An 18,578-nucleotide genomic window follows, 5' to 3' on the forward strand; every position below is an offset into this window, starting at 1 on the left:
TTGCTCTGACGGTCAGCCACTTGGTGCTTATCGTCGAGGCGAGCCACTCTGCAACGGAGGAATCAGCTCGAACCAGTGTCCTTATCAATAGATTGCAAGTCCTCCATCCGAACGACGAAATCCTAGAGAAGTTCTCACGTCAGCTGCTGCACGTCAAACTGGAACTGACGGCCGCCGGTTACTTCTCCACGGATCGTTCACTGTTTGTCACGGTGATGGGCACCTCCGTCACGTACTTGATAATACTATTGCAGTTCTTGATATCTGGGTATTAGGTGACAATAACGCGGTAGTTACTCAGCGATATGAACCCGTTATATTTTACTTTTATAACTGTTAATTACTTCAGTCTACCGAAACAAATTTTCAATTAATGAATTGAAAAATTGTTTAGAACGAAAGCATTGCTATTAAAATTATACCTAAAAACGAAACAATTTATTTATTATAGAACGACACGTTTCGTTCTTGATTGAACATCATAATATTCTATCAAATTACACTCAAAAATATTTAAAAACCTATATACAATTTTGTTTATTTCATTTTAGTACCTTGAACATTTGAAAATTTGGACTTATCTTAAATTATTCCTCACTTCTCTTCACTCTAGCAAATAATGCAAATTGTTGCACTACCTGTATTCTCTGGTTCGAGTGAGTCCAGCTGACCATTCCACGTCCCCCGACCTGGCTAGTTCAATGATGTGCTGTTTTTCATTTAACGCTCTCCTTATTAATTTGGTCGTCGTTATTACCATTACTATTATCGTTTTAAAAAACTTATAAACTGTGTAAGGCATCTTAATGAGCATTATACTGGTAATTTACCCTTATGTCAGTTTCCGCTTAACAAACGTAACAACCAGGTTTGTGTAAATAAGAAATATATATATACATAAAGTGTTTCTTCTAAGTCATTATCTTTACTGATGAACGATAACGTACTTAAAAGTCTGGAGTGGCCCAGACGCTGCGTAAATCCAGAAAATTTACTACGGATAAGAAGATCCTAACCCACATTCCAGATTTTTAAGTCTGATAACTTCATATAGGATTCATTAAGCGCTAATGCAAATAATGTAGAGTGTTGTTGAGAAAAAATTATTGCGAATAGCTGTGAAAGTTTGAAATATGTGTTGATTGAGGTGAACTTGGTTAGCTTTCTTGGTGATGTAAATTTCGATGCTTTTTTAACATTCATTTATTTGCTTTTATTTTCGAAGTGTAAAATTGTTAGGTCTGTGCTGATGTCTGTAAAGGGGTGTGAAAGTTCAAATACAATGTTTTTCTTAATTAGACAGATATACAATTACAAATCCCACTTTTATTGGCTGGGAATCGAACCGCAGTTCGTCGGTGAGAAAAAAAAGAACGGTGTCACTCTCTTAACACGCCTTCCCCAATAGAAATGGTGCATCTCCTAAATGTTGATGATTGTTTTGGGGAACATATCTATATAAATAAGTGTTGTAGGAGGTCCACTGCCTGTAATTATTTTATTTTGTCCATTTTCTAGATATTTATCCATTTTAGGTAAATTCAAGTTTTTTCTGTCTGTCTGTCTGTCTGTCTGTCTGTCTGTCTGTCTGTCTGTCTGTCTGTCTGTCTGTCTGTCTGTCTGTCTGTCTGTCTGTCTGTCTGTCTGTCTGTCTGTCTGTCTGTCTGTCTGTCTGTCCGTTCTACCATCACAGCGGAACGGCTAGATAGATCTCGACTAAAATTTATGCGGCATTCATCCAAAAGCATGTTCTGATATGCATACGATTTAAAAAGCGGTGAATCCTCCGCGGGTTTATAGGAAGACCAAACGAGTTATTTGATATGTTCTGACAAATTATTGATTTCCAGTAAAATCTGTGGGCTATATGTGAAACTTCCCTTCGTTTTGAATTATTTACTTTATGTACATAATACTATTTACCCTTCAAATGACGGAGGAGATTACAGTTTCTACGGGACTCATGCTCTACATCGAATGACGGAGACTCGCAGATCGACAGCGAATCTACCAGTTGTCAAGGGAAATTCTTAAACTGCTCGCCAGCAGGGAACAATCTTCTAGACTCTTTTGTCATAATTCCTGTAAACTCGTAATGGTTCACTGGGTAAAATGCGAGAGAGACGAAAGCTGCCCTTAAACGGGATATTTGCGAAATAACTTCCGATGTTACAATCGTCTTCGAATAGCACTAAGCGAGAATGGTAATACCCGTAGAGTATCGTGGAGTGTAGCCAATTATTTGACACTGAAAATTTTTTTCTGACCTTGGCTATAATTTTTTTCTTCAATTTCTAATTTCTGCTTTATTTATTGTCTCTGTCTTGCCTATCAAAGCTTATGTAGTAACACCATAAGTCACCTTCTTATCTGAATTCTCAACATGGCCTGAGTCTGTATCTCCCCTGCCTAAATACACTTGCATGAATTCGCAGCTCATATGATCAGGATTTAGTGAGGGACAGTTCATATTTCCAATCCATCCACATGGTATGTACATAAGTTTACTTGTCCTCTCGGGCTGTCCTCAGGTATTTTCTTACATTCAAATTATTGTCAAGTGTCTAAACTGTCCTAATTTCTACCTTAATTTCTCTATATGTATGTAAGGGACAATCTGGAAACCTGGGCTCTTCTATCTTTTAGTGATTAGTGCTTTTATTCCTTCGCCGTCTATCGCTTCCCTGATAAAGTCGTCTAACCTACTGTTAACGCAAACTTATTTAGAGTCAGTGGGTAGATTCTGCACCTGAGCCTGCTTTTAATAACATTGTTTCGTCCCAAGGTGTCCGAAAACAGCGGGGAGCCAGATATATTGTGCCTGAAGTATTAATGTATTCAAAAGGACGTTTACCGACACGAGCTCTGCAGATTTCCACATGCGACAGCCCTTAAAGTACTTCGAAATGAGGCAGAATCAAACACACTACCTTGTGAAAGGCTGCGAAGTGCTATAATATATAACCCTGTCATATATTACATTCCGCATCTCAAAGCAGATCTGATATGTAAGCACGTATCAGAAGAAATTTCTCATTTCAAAGGCAGATTTCGTTGGAACTCATGGTGCATAATTCAAAATGTCAAGTTTCTCTAGTTGCCGATGCCCTAGCTGTTTTAGCCCTTTAAACAACAAACATCATCTCACAAATGAGACATTTGCCAACTTGGAATATTTCATTCAGTCTCTCACATCCCTCAATAGTTCATTCGAAATCATTGTCTGGCCGCTTGTGATGGAGCTGAATGTGACTAGCGGCCAAGCTTGGTCAACAAAATCTGCACTGAGGCCGCTACAACCAGTCAACAACGGACATGGTGGTTGTGTTGCCGACGTAAAATGTAAGTGACAAGCGAGGCTTTCCAGAGAACGAAAGACTCCACTAAAGAAAATGTCTGTCCGTTTCGTTTTATCGAATTATTATAAGGTAATTCTAGATGAACTACAGGTATTTATTTCGTCAACTCACTGATTAGTGAAAAGAAGAAATTTTTACGAAGATGCTGTAAGGACAGTCTATAAAAGAGTTCGCGAAAACGGCCTAGAGATACCTTCATCTTAAAGATTTCGTAGCTCCGGACAGGAATTCATATTCAATGAGTTCCCCTGACTGACCTAGATTTACATAAGAGTATACTAGTGATTCCATTGCAAGTACAATAAACCCGAAATATTAAGAAATGTCACTCAAAAATTCCAGTTACCCAATGATCGTCACAGCACTATCTAACGTGAATTTCACTTGAAACTCTAAACTCTCACGGGTTTCTTGTACAAAGAACAAACACTTTGTTTATGTCTTTCGTTGAGTGGTAGATGTCAGTTATTCCTGTAGTGTTGCGGTCCTAGGTTCGGATACTGACTGCCTATATTCATTACAAAATATCAAACCAATATTAATAACAGTGCTGATGATAGTATTTGTTATTATTATTAATCACAAACAGTCATATCGGCACAAAATTTTTCTATAACTGGTTTCCGGACTCTGAGGTCCATCCTCAATACTAAAACTATTTACAACATTTATGGCGAGATGAGTGTGTCGTGAAAATGAGTTAAAATGGATCCCGGTTGAGATCAACATAGGAAGGGCTGACTGGTCCTGGTGCTAAGGCTAATAAATATTGACTTCTGACATTCATACATGCATTAGCGCTGAATTGTCCGAAAGAGGTAATGGCACGGAGCTTCCACCTTATTTAAAAGTAGCATGCGTAGTGCAAGGACTATGGGGGTCTCTGAAGAAACGCTCGAGATGTACGAAGGAATCACCTGAATACACATGGGATTGGTACATACTGCTCTAATCAGTGCTAGGAGTCCATCAACTGGGTGTAATCAACGAGGTTGAAATATCCCCACTTCCTCATCTACATGGCATGTTCTAAATGTACATCTATTTAAGCCATGCTGTGTGGAAATCCGTGCGTATCCCTCAATGATCGCAAGCTGGGCTGGTAAATAATTAAACAATAAAACAGGGGGAAGAAATATGTGCACCAATCATAAATTGTTCATCACTTTCAAAACTATTCCTGATGATGATCCACTTGTATTCGCTCGAATAGATGATTATTATGTATTTATTTATTTATTTTATGCCTTTGTATGTGGCGAAGTTAGGGCTCACGGCCTTCTCTTACACTTAACCACTACGTACAGTACATAATCACATACTTTAGTAAAATAACATTAGCAGACCCTAGGAGCTACTTAAATTTATGGAGTAATATTATAACAGATTACAATTGTTATTTTTAATGATTAATATTTTCTAGCCTATCTACATCTACATCACCTAACAATAGTTGTAAATCATAATTGCACTCATACACATTAACATTCATACAAGCTGGTCACGTATTTAAGAGGAAATCTCGACAAGACCCTTTAAATGAGACTGTTGAAGTGCTATTACGTATACTGACAGGGAGTGTGTTCCATAGCCTTGCCCCAGACACTTTGAAAGAGTGGCTGTATACAGATGAATGATTAACAGGTATCATAAGGGTAGAAGTCGATCTGGTATTATGTCCATGGAAAGATGAGAGGAAGTTAAAATGTGAGGATAGGTATTCAGGTGTAGATTCGTTCAGAAGTCGAAAAATTAGTGTCGCAGTATGTAAATTCCTTAGTTGATCAATTTTCAGCCAGGATAGCTTCTCATGATAAGGGGAAATATGTGTCCTAAAGTTCAAAGAAAATATAAATCGTATGCAAGAGTTCATTGCCCTTTGAGGTTTCATAGTTTGTTCTGCAGTTGCATCGGTTAATACGACATCACAGTAATAAATTATTGGAAAAATGAGGGTTTGAATAAGTTTTATTTTCATGCTGTGTGGAAGAATGGATTGTTTCATTTTTAGGGGGTGAAGAGATGCATATACTTTTCTGCAGACACTTGTTATATGGTCATTCCAGTTTAATGTGTCATTCATGACAACGCCTAGGCTTTTTACATACTTCTGAAAAGGTATAGCTTCACCACAGAGCATGAGGTTAGGCTGCTGTATGATGTTTAGCGTATTTAAAAGTCTACATTGTCCTATTATGATTGCTTGCATTTTCTTCGGGTTAATTAATAGGCAGTTATCTTTAGCATACGAGCTAATTGAATTTAAAGTCGAGTTCATATGGTGGATTGCTTTGTCAATGTCAGGGACCTTAAAGTGTGAGTATATCTGAAGATCGTCGGCATAAAGATGATAGTTGCAGTCGTTCAGATGAGAAGAAATGTCATTAATATAGATTAAGAATAAAAGAGGTCCAAGAATAGACCTTTGGGGAACGCCAGATAGCTTAGTCCTCCATTCTGTAGTCTTCATGTTTGATACAACTTGCTGTCGTCTGTTTTTGAGGTATGAGCCAAAGAGCTGAATAGCAGAATGAGCCATGTGAAGTTTTTGTAACTTTGCTAACAGTATGTCTATATTTACAGTGTCAAACGCAGTGCTAAAGTCTAGAAGGATAAGTATAGTCAGTTTTCGTTCGTCCATAGCCCGTCTAATGTCATCCGTGATTTTGATTAGTGTAGTTGCAGTACTGTGTCCTTTCTTAAAACCAGACTGTAAGGGATCAAGTACAGAATGTTTTTCCAAGTATTTAACAATTTGTTTATGCATTATCTTCTCCAGAACCTTAGAAAGTGCTGTGAGGATGCAGACAGGTCGGTAGTCAGATGCATTGCTTGCAGGAGAGAATTTTGGGACAGGCACAATTAGTGCATCTTTCCATTTAATTGGGATTTTGCCTGAAGTAGGACAGGTATTAAGTAAATGCGTAAAAATGGGCAGTATTATGTCGATTATGTAAGTCACAAATGAAATGGGAATTTCATCAGCTCCTGTTGCGTGAGATTTTATTGAATTAACTTCCCTTCTTACTTCATGTTCTGTAACGGTATCAAATTCGAATGCAGGACGGACTGGGGATTGTTGCCTTAATATATTGTCAATGGTGTTTTGTACTGTCGTTGTGTCAGGAGTGAGACTTTCCGTGGAGAAATATGTATTTAACTCATCAAGGGACACCTCGGGATCAGTATGCTTGGCAAGTGGTTTGCCAATACCCAGTGACCGAAGTTGTCGCCATGTGGAACCAGTGTTAATGTTTTTGTTTAAATGCTGGAAATAATTAAATTTCTTATTACGAATTACAAGCTTAATTCGGTTTCGAAGAACACGGTACTGCTCATGTACGTCAGCTAGTTGAGTCTGCTTATAGCGTCGGTGTAGTGCGTCTCGTTCTTTCATCATAGTCTTAACATCAGCAGTCAGCCAAGGGCAGGGTGGACGTGTTACTCTCACCGAACGCTTTGGTGCATGTTTGTTGTACAATTCATGTAAATGGAAATTAAATATTTCCACTTTCTCGTCAATGTCACTCTTCATCATTATGTGATTCCAGGGGCAGAGTTGTGCATCTTGTCTCAGTTGTATTAAATTCATCCTTTTAAAGTCTCTAAACGTTACATATTTCGGTCGGTATTTCGGCACGCGAAGAGAGTATGCTAAGTATATGAGGTCATGTTTAGATATGTCAGGAACAGATATTTGACCGTGGTGAAGGATTTTTTGAGGGTTATTTGTTATTACTAGGTCTATGAATGTATCAGCGGAAATAGTGGAAATATGGACATGGTGGGTGTGTCACATTCTCAGAAAAAAAAGAAGGGTACCCCAACAAGCAATTCCTCCTCGATATCCAGTAGAACTTTAAGATCAACGATTCAGTATTTCAGCGACCTTCGAGGAATAACTTCTCGGAGGGGTTAGTACAATAGCCTATAAAGTGCTGTAGGGTGCCATTATCTATGCCCTTATCAGTTCTTAACAGAAAACACAAACACCCAATAACTATACTAAATAAAGCCCAACATGGTAAACTGTGAGGAAATAGCGTTGCCGTCGAAGGAAAATTACCGAGTCCTTCATTGTTCCCCAAATTCCAACAATATCGAGTGTACTAAAAAGCTTTTGAACATAAAATTGTATTTTATAGAATTTGGAACAAGCCTGTTTGAAAATGGTTTATACCGGAAATAATATTTTTGGGATAAACAATTTTCGAAACTATATTTGTTAGGAAGAATGGAATAGGAAAAGGGGTTTCTTATCAGAGAAACTATTTCCTTGTTGAAATAGTTGTCCCAGAACAAGGACAAGTTACCCACCAACCGCATTATGCATTTCAACATTTAAACCTCACGTACAATATCGACGTTGATTTGCACAGAATAGTGGGTTTATAACTTGCAGTATTTCGAGGAAAGTACTGAATAGTGAGAGATTTGAAGGATCCATAAGAGGTGAAATCAGACGATGCATATTATTACACTCCACTTGTATAATGATCCTACCTAATGTAAATGAACATCGAGGGAACATGAGAATATGTAGAAGACGATGATTATTACTCTTATTAATATTATTAATAACATAACCATAAACATACATGAAATCGTAAGGCTCACCTGTCTGTACAATCATTATTCGAGCAACAATTATTTATAATTATTTGTTTCATACATGATACTGATCATCTAACGGATATATCCCTATGGTGTTAACCTGTCGGGGTTATCTATCTGTTTGTGTTCCTAAAACTTGAAAACTGCTGGATATATTCCAACCAAACTAAGCACTTGGAATCTATTCATTCGGGATTGTATTATTATGTACGTATTACTTCAAGGTACCACTTGGAATTAGGGGCTATAAGAATATTATTCACAAATACTGTATATCTTCGTTAACATTAGGTCTAAGAATAATTTTTTGCCGTACATATATACCGTACGACGGAGAGGCTTACAAAAATTGCATTTTTTATCCAAGTTGCATGTGACACTTGGTGCCTGTCACGTAAGGTAGGTGAACAGATAGAACTGAACAGTCTTTCGATAAGGGTAATGTCACCAACGAAGGGTTTCGTGAACTTGGAGTCACATCGCCACGCCAGGGGGTCAGGGAAATAACAATATGTAACTGTGAATCAGGGAGAATTTCACAGAATTTTGGACCAGGAACTGTACTATGCAATAATTTGTAAAATCATCCTCATTCTGCCTCGATTTCTTTCAGCATTATCGTTCTTCTGTTACTAGCACGTGTTTTCTGAGAAATATGTCAGTTAACATGCAGTAATAAACGTGTGGATACAAGCTTGACCGGGCGAGTTGGCCATGCGGTTAGGGGCGCGCTGCTGTGAGCTTTCATCCGGGAGAGAGTGGGTTCGAATCACACTGTTGGCAGCCCTGAAGATGGTTTCCCGTGGTTTCCCATTTTCACACCAGGCAAATGCTAGGGGTGTACCTCAATTAAGGCTACGGCCTCTTCCTTCCAACTCCTAGGCCTTTCTTATCCCACTGTCGCCATTAAACCTATCTGTGTCAGTGCGACGTAAAACCAATAGCAAAAGAAGAAAAGATACAGGCATGAAGTTCATAAATTCATGAATCCATTGCAATCCATTGCAAATGCCCGTGGGTTGAACGGGTACAAATGCTAGTTATGATACCTTTTTTAGGGTGGGATTCTGCCATTTGAAAGGGACAAAGCGTTGTAAAAGAAAATGTTACGGGATGTGTAGAAAAAAACAATTACGGGAAGTTGTCGTGTGGAATGTTACAAAAATACTTTATAAAATACTAATGCATTTAGAGATATTGATATAAGGTAAACACATTCATAATATCTCAGAGAAACATGCTGCCTGTACGACGTCACTCTTATATAAGAAGGCTTTTCTCTAAAGGTGTTCGAATATATATGATTGTTTCTGCTTCCAGAGCAAGAACTGGCTGCAATTAGTATTGTCCTAGTTCCTCCAATCACTCAAGCAAGTTCATTTCAATTCCTCAGCCAAATAATTATTCTGTCGTATTATGACATGACGCTCTACGGTGGTTGTTGAATTTGGTGACAATGTATCTAGTGTATGACGCGACTGTTGCCGGTATTAACAGTGGTGATCGTATAGTTCATGATGAATGTTGGTTGAACATCCCGTATCATTTACTTCTGCGTCCGACTCGTTGGCTGAATGGTCAGCGTACTGGCCTTCGTTTCAGAGGGTCCCGGGTTCGATTCCCGTCCGGGTCAGGGATTTTAACCTGAATTGGTTAATTCCAGTGGCCCGGGGGCTGGGTGTTTGTGCTGTCGTTAACATCCCTGCAACTCACACACCACACACCACACATAACACTATCCTCCACTACAATAACACGCTGTTACCTACAAATGGCAGATGCTGCCCACACTCATCGGAGGGTCTGCCTCACAAGGGCTGAACTCGGCTAGAAATAGCTCAACGAAATTAAATTAATTTAATTTCGCAGTTCCCGAGCGGTCGTGAGGCTCTACACTATCCGGTCATCTAGGTATCAACATTACAGGATTCTAAGCTCCAGTGTTGTACGCTCCGAAGCCGTCTGCTTCAGTATTTGATTGATTAGGCCAAATCCTCCTTTGATTGAGTGCAAGCAATATAGTCATAGGCGATGGTATGGTACTGTTCCATTCATCACCCAAAGAAAAATTGCCTGTGGAATTCTGACCTGGTGATGGGGGCACTTTCGTGTATGTAGGGCTATGCCCTTTCTCCATTCACCATCCATAAATTGTACCTACAATTGATGGAAAATTAATAATAATAATAATAATAATAATAATAATAATAATAATAATAATAATAATAATAAATAGTCACAGGACCCTACTTTCAAGACCCATATATTACCTCCTAACTTTATTCTTTTGTGTTAAACACATTGTGATAAATGTGATACACAGACTATAACTGTTAATAGGGCGTTGAACAGGACATGACTTATTTATGTATGAGAAATGTTTTTATTTATAGTAGACGACCTGACGTCACACATTTCCAGTGTCGCTGTAGGCAATCCAAAACTGATTTTAAAATGTCCTTATCGAGAATCACCCGTCATATCGCTAGTTCATATTGACCTTGGATCTGTATTCAGCACTAAAACCCACCTTCTATGTGTCTAGCATGTTCTACATTGCACATTTCACTTTTGTAGTGGAAGATCTCCCGTCCATGCTGTAACACACTGTACCCCGGGATGGTACTTATGTTTGTTCTGTTACAATTAGACTGGAGGACAATCCACTTCGTGAGGGAAATCTTCACGCACACCGCCACCACAACTTCGTATATCCCAATATACTGCTTCATGATCTCTACGAATTTGACAGTGATATTCGGAGTCATCTTCAGTGCCACAAGGAGTATGAAGTTAATTCAAGACATGCTCGTAATATTATCAGAAACGATTAAATATTCAATTGCCGTAAAGAACTTTTCCATAAACTGATTTTTTTTTTTTTGCTAGGGGCTTTACGTCGCACCGACACAGATAGGTCTTATGGCGACGATTGGATAGGAAAGGCCTAGGAGTTGGAAGGAATCGGCCGTGGCCTTAATTAAGGTACAGCCCCAGCATTTGCCTGGTGTTAAAATGGGAAACCACGGAAAACCATCTTCAGGGCTGCCGATAGTGGGATTCGAACCTACTATCTCCCGGATGCAAGCTCACAGCCGCACGCCTCTACGCGCACGGCCAAGTCGCCCGGTAAACTGATCTTTAATCTGTAATTAATTTCTGTAGCAACTTTCTTCTTCGCTACTATTTAATCACACTCTGCCACCTGATGCTGGCCTATTACTGTAATTTCATAACTGTTCCCTGGTAAATGTTGTACTGTGCATAATTATGCTTCAGTATGGTAGTGTTGTGCTTGTTATTCAGTACCGATTTACTTCTCTCAACGCCAAGATAACTGAAGTATTGAGTGGAAATCGTTTCTCGAGCACAAAGAAATCGTGTTCTGGTAAATATCTATCACTGTAGTCCTCACGATTGAACATAAAAATGTTACCACAGTAGAACACCACCCAATGTCACCAACGATCTTGAAGGAACTGTCTCTCGCCCATATGAACTTGTGCCATCTGGGAGGACTGGGTAACCACGCATTTGATGTTGTCCTCATACTGTTAATAACAAATATCTTGGTGAGTATTGTGGGTAGCGTGCTCTACTTGCTCCCGATCATCTGTGAGATCGCTCCTTTCAGCCTGTTACTACGGCTAGCTCTGACGGTCACCCACTTGGTGCTCACCGTCGAGGAGAGCCACGCTGAAGCGGATAAATCCCCTCGAACCAGTGTCCTTATCAATAGATTTCAAGTGTTCCCTCCGAACAACGAAATCCTGGAAAAGTTCTCACGTCAGCTGCTGCACGTCAAACTGGAAGTGACGGCCTCTGGTTACTTCTCCACTGACCGTTCCCTGTTTTGTCACGGTGAAGGACACCTCCGTCACGTACTTGATAATACTATTGACGTTCTTGATATCTGGATATTAGGTGACAATGAAGGGGTAGTTACTCAGTGACACGAGCCCATTATGAGTTATTTTTGTCATTGTTAATTCTTCAGCCTGCAGAAACTAGTTTAAATAAATACATTTATAAATTACTTGTAAACAAAAACATTGGTGATATTATTATACTTGAAAAAGAAACTATTTAATTAAAGTAGAATGACACTTTTGTTCTCGGGAAAATATCATCAGATTCTATAAAATCACATACCAAAATATTTAAAAATGCTTTAAATTATGTGTTTATTTCATTTTAAATCTTTAAAAATGTGAAATTCTGACCTTATCTTAATAAAATACTCACTACTCTGCACTCTAGGAAATAATGCAAGTTGTTGCAATACCGGTATTCTCTGTCGTTAGCATACCACGCCCCCAACCCTGGCTAGGCCATTGGCAACTATACCTAAATTAAAGTGTTTTATATTTCATACCACCGTATTATTATTCGCGAATTTGCATTATTATTATTATTATTATTATTATTATTATTATCATCGCATTAAAATTGTTTTCTAAACTATGAAGGAGTTTTTAATGAGCATTTAATGGGCTGCGAATTATACAAGTAGGTATCCGCTTTCGACAACTCTTTTTGTAAAAGCATTTGCAGTTTATTATTATTTTATCTATGTCCAAATTTAGGTTTTCTTGGCGTAGATGTGTAGCTTTAAAATTTTTACTAGACATTTGGCTGTAAATATTTGTAAGATGCAGTGAAGTGTATCCAATTACTTCCTATTAAGTTAGTTCTGGCATTTGTTTTAGTTGTTGCTATTCATCCCCCTACTTCCGTTTTCTGCTTCATTGTCTTGCCTTCTCCTTACCTGTTTAAGCTTAAGTACTACACCACCTTCTTATCTGAACATTTAAAATGGTCTGCGAAAAAATCTCTCCTCCTTTACCGCTTTACAAGACCGAAAATCTAATTATCAGGAGTTAGTGAGGTGTATTTCATTTTTCCAATACATCCACATCGCATTTACATACTTTTACTCTCTGGCTGTCCTCCGATGTTATGCTATCTTTGCTTATTGCCAACGGTGTTATCTGTCTTACATTCCACCTTAATTTATCCGCACCTCGGTGAATCGTAATTCCGAAACCTGGACTCTCTTTCCTTTGAGTGATATTATGTACTATTTTTTCCGTGCTTTTTCCATCGGAGTCTATAATTTCACCGATTAAGTGGCGCAACGTACTGTGAACTGGAACTGATTTTGAGTTACTGGGTAGTTGTGACACTTTTGGGAGTTGGTTCCTATTACTATTTCAACTAAAAACTAAAAACTAAAAACTAAAAACTAAAAACTAATTCCATCAAGAGAAAGGCAGCGAAGTTCATTGCCATATATTATCAAAGTAGATCTCAAACGGAAGCAGGAATCAGAAGGAATTTCCTATTACTATCATTAAAGTAATTTGGTCCCATGTTTCACTCATCAGGATATCAAAGCTCAAAAACACCAGTCCAATGTAGGGTCTCTAAGAATTCTGCTGAACTGAAGGTCGATTTGAGTGCGGACAGCTTTAGGAAGATATTTGTAGAGTGATGTTGATACCAGCCCAGGTTCAGATCGCATAGAGAATATCATTGTCAATGTAAGGCGTATGAGGCTGCTTTTATTAATGTTGATTAACGTCCCAACTTCTCCGTGGAGACGGAATTTTTGTGCCGCAAGAATTCATTTATGTACAGATAGATTTACCGATTGGAGATTCGCAGATTTCCACGAGCGATACCTCTTCACATGCCATTGGACTCAGACAGGATCAAACCCGCTACGTTGAGGACAGATAGCCAACTCTCCACTCTATAACTCAGTTAGCACAGCCTCCTTGCTTTAGAGCGTGGAGCCAGGCTGTCTTCCGGGAGACTCAAGAAGAGCACACTTCACACTTCAATATAAAGTGTGTGAAGCTGATATTCAACCAAAGTTCTGCTCTCACAAGATTAGAAAATACCGTTTAAGTGAAACATCGCTAGATGGATTCAATAAAAATGGTAGAAAGATCATTTCATTTAGACGAGAAAATTCAACCACACTCCAGTATTTGAAGGCGTTAAAAGAACGATATAATTAGCTATACGAAGTCAGACGAAATGCAGATTGCTCAGCATAAATAGGAAAAATGGCCAGCCCAGTAACACAGACCAGAGAACAATGATGACGATCAGAAGATACTTGCAGATGTTTGAAAATTAAGCTCAGCTGAAACTGAGTCTAAGAAATGTAATATTCCATCAAGAGAAAGGCAGCGAAGTTCATTGCCATATATTATCAAAGTAGATCTCAAACGGAAGCAGGAATCAGAAGGAATTTCCTATTACTATCATTAAAGTAATTTGGTCCCATGTTTCACTCATCAGGATATCAAATTTCTCTGTTAAAATGGACACTTGCCACCGTTGAACACTCCTTTCAGTCTGTGAGATCCTACAGTTCTACATTCGAAGTCACTGGCTGTTAGCATGTGAAGGAGCTGGAGATGACCTGAAGATTGCTGGACCCATAAGATTGTCATTGAGGTCGCTATAACCAGTCGACAACGGACAAGGTCACCGTGTTACTAGCGTAGAAGAAAAGTGACAAGCTTTGCTTTCCAGAGACTAAAGACGCATCTAAAGAAAATGTCTGTCCATTTCCATCCTTACAAAATTATTTTAAGGCAAAGCGAGATGATCTACTGGCATTTATTTAGTCAACTGTCTGATCAGTTCCGGGAAGACATTGTTGTGAAGATGGAGGGTTTAATTTCTATCTTAGGAAAAGGGCTGGTATCGTAAGTCAGGGCAAGACATTATTTTCAAAGGGTTCCAGGGATGACCTTGACATATATACTGATAAACCAGAATATTTGGACCACCTACATAATGGACGATATGTCCACATTCGGTACGGATAACAGAGGTGACGCTTCTCGGCAGGGAAGCAATGTGGCCTTGGTAGGTCGTTGGAGGGCGTTGGCACCACATCTGCACACACAAGTCACCTAAATCACGTAAATTCCCGGTAGGGGGCGATGAGTCCCAACGCCATGTTCAATTACATCCAACATGTGGTCTATGGGGTGAATATCTGGTGAGTTGGGGAGCCAGCACATCAATTGCAACTCGCCACTGTGTTCGCCGATCCACTCCATCACACTCCTGTAATTGTGATATGGCGCATTATGTTGTTGAAAATGCCACTGCCGTCGGGAAACATGATCGTCATGAAAGTGTGTAAATGGTTCGCAACCAGTGTACGATACTTCTCTGCCGTCATGGTTCCTTGCACGAACTCCACTGGACATATGGATGCCGACGTGAATGTTCCCCAGATCATAACTGAACCACCGCCAGCTTGTCTCCGTCCCGCAGTTCAGGTAACAAGAAGCTGTTCTCCTGGAAGAAGACGGATTCGCAACCTCCCATCGGCATGATGAAGAAGCTGTCCTATTTTACCAGTTTGCGCAGCCTAGGACGTCCGACATCTGTAATGAGGGATGGCCGCCCAATCCTTCAATATTTGGACGTAGTTTCACCTTAGTTTTTCCACTTGCTGAAGACCCTCAACACAGCATTACTTGAACACCTGACAAGTCGTGCAGTTTCCGAAATGCTCATGCCGAGCCTCCGGGTCATCACAATCTTCCCTCGGTCAAACCTTCCAGATTCTACACGACAACACGCTCACTGATACTACGTGCACAGTGTGTGTATCTGACTAGCAGTCATTCTTCATCAGGTGACGCTGATATCTCATGGACCGGTTTATGTCGATAGTAGTTAGGTGATCGTAATGTTCCTGCTGATCACAGAATATGAGTACATGAAATACCGGTAAATCATTATGTTACATGCGTAAATATTCCCCATCTCATCTTTCCATTACAAGTGCAATGAACTGAAATGCTAAAAATGTTGCTTGATCCTGTCAATCACCGAACTATCGTCACAAAATTATATAACATGAACTTCACTTCAAAATGAAAGCTCTATTGAACTTACTATACAAAGGTCAAATATTTGGCGATCGCTTTTTTTCTACACTTTGTTGAGTGGAATATACGAATTTTGCCTGAAATATTAAGGATACTGACTGCTGAATTCATTAAGGTCATTAGCGTTGAATTGTCAGAAAAGTGTAATGAAAGAGAACTTTCCACCTTTTCTAAAAATAACGTACGCAGAGGATGGACAAACTAGTCTCTGAAGATGCGTTCGCCATGTACGAAATATGAGCAACGTTCAAAACGGCATTCGTAAATTTTGATCAACTGAATACATATGGGGACTATGGAAAGTGATCTGACGGGCCATTAGGAGTCAATCAATAGGGTGTATTCAATATGCCTGGTGTTTCCCTATTTCAGCATGAACAAGACTTGTTCTGAATGGACCGAGCTCGATAGCTGCAGTCGCTTAAGTGCGGCCAGTATCCAAGTCCGTGGAACACTAAGTGTATGTCATGTCAAGGTGGGTTAACGGAACGAACTGAAGAGCAGTTTTAATAAGGGAGGTCTCATCAACGATTGGTTTCATGAGTCTTCTGTACCACTTCAACACGCCAGTGATCAGAAAAAGAAGAATATGTAACTGAGAAGCAGAGAGAAAGTCGGACATCTTCAGACCGGAACTGAACTCTAAAATAAATTCTGAAATCGACGTCATTCTATCTCGACTTTCTTCAACTTTATGGTACTTCATGTGACTGCCACATGCTTTCGGAGAAATACATCAATTTAGCATCCCGTATTAAACTTTTATATTCATAAATTTCAAGAAGGAAAAATGTAATCCATTGTAAAAGCCGGTGAAAAAACGGTAAGAATGCTTGATATGGTAAACATTTTAGGGTGGATGTATGCCAGTTGAAGAAGACACTTGGCGAAGCTGTCATGTGGAAATCTATAGGATAGAGTGCCCCTTTATAAAATTCCAATCCATTTCAAGATATTGATCATAAACTAAACGACTTCATAATGTCCCTGATGAAACATGCTGTCTGTACAACGTCACTCTTAATACAAAGACTTGTCCTTAATAGTATTCGAATATACATGATTGCTTCAGCTTTCAGAGTAAACAACTGGCGGGACTGCGTCATACTCCAGTTTCGCTAAGCACTCAGGCCAGTTCATTTGACTGCCTTTGACAAATAATCATATTGTCGTATTCAGAAATGACACTCCGTGGTTGTTGTTGAATTTGGTGACAATGTAACTACTGTATGTCGCAAGTGTTGCCGGCATTAACATTCGTAATCGTATGATGAATGTTGTTTCAACACCCGTTATCATTTATTTGCGCAGTCACACAGCACTAAACTCTACGGATATCTAACTATCACCTTTCGAGGATTCTATGGACCAGTGTTCTACGGTCCAAAGCTGTCTGCTATAGTTGTTAATTGCTTTTGCCTTCTCCTGCTTTGATGGTGACAAATCAACATGGTTTTTCGATAGCGTAATATTGATCCACTCATCATCCAACGAAGCATTGCCTGCAAAAATCTGACCTGTTAACGGAACGAGGATCCTACCTTCGAGACAACTGAATCAGACCATAACCTTGTTCATATGCGTTAAATATGTTGTGATAAATGCTATACAGAAACTACAAATTTAAGTCGGAAATTGAATAGGACGTTAGTGATGCTGGTATATTTAAATCATTATTTATGGTAGACAACGCGACAGCACAAATATTTGAAATCACGACGTGACAAACTTTTACATTTTCAGTATCGGTGTAGAGAATCGAAAACAGATCTAAAGGTGTGCTTATTTCAGACCCACCAGTCACAACGCTAGTTCATATCGACCATGGATGTATATTCAGCGCTGAAACCCATCTTCTACGTATCCAAAATCTTCGGCATTGCACCTTTCGCTGTTATTCTGCAAGAAGTCGACCTGAAGATCACTCGTCCATGGTGTGCCACCATGTACTCTGGAATGGTACTCCTCCTTCTTATGTCACATTTAGTCTGGAGGACAATCCACATGGGGAAGGGAAACCTCCCACATGGGAATGCCTCTTCTACGTATATCCCAATATTCTGCTCCATAATCTCTACATATTTGACAGTGATATTCGGAGTTATCATCAATGCCACAAGGAGTGTCAAATTAATTCAAGAAATGTTCATAGTATTATCAGAAATCGATTCTGTATTGAATTGTCGTAAAGATCTTTTCCATAAACGGCTCTTTTATCTGTCATTAATTGCTATAGGAATTTTCTTCCTCGCTATTATTATAATCACTATATGCCACATGCTGCCGGTCAACGACTTTAATTTCATAATTGAGTCCCTGGCTTATTTTGTATTGTGCATTATTGTGCTTCAGTATGTTAGCGTTGTGCTTGTTATTAAACACCGGTTTACTTCGTTCAACACCGTGATAAATGAAATATTCTGTGGAAATCCTTTATCCAGCACAAAGAAATTGTGTTCTGGAATATACCTATCACTGGAGTCCTCACGATTGAACCATACCGGTACATTCGGTACAGAGAGATACTTTAACACAGTAGAACGCCGCCCAATATCACCAAGTTTCTTGAAGGAACTCTGTCTCACCCACATGAACTTGTGCCATCTGGGACAACTGGCTAACCATACTTTTGGAATTGTCCTCGTATTGTTAACAATAAACATCGTGGTGTGCGTCG

General features: G+C 39.2%; 1 protein-coding gene across 1 annotated transcript in view; it reads left to right on the plus strand.

Moving 5' to 3' along the window:
* The window catches only part of LOC136876008 (pyroglutamylated RF-amide peptide receptor-like), a 297,817-nt gene that overhangs the window by 46,094 nt on the left and 233,145 nt on the right, over positions 1 to 18,578 (plus strand). The window lies entirely within an intron of this gene.

The sequence above is a fragment of the Anabrus simplex genome, chromosome 6 (assembly GCF_040414725.1).
Source record: "Anabrus simplex isolate iqAnaSimp1 chromosome 6, ASM4041472v1, whole genome shotgun sequence".
NCBI classification, from domain to species: domain Eukaryota; kingdom Metazoa; phylum Arthropoda; class Insecta; order Orthoptera; family Tettigoniidae; genus Anabrus; species Anabrus simplex.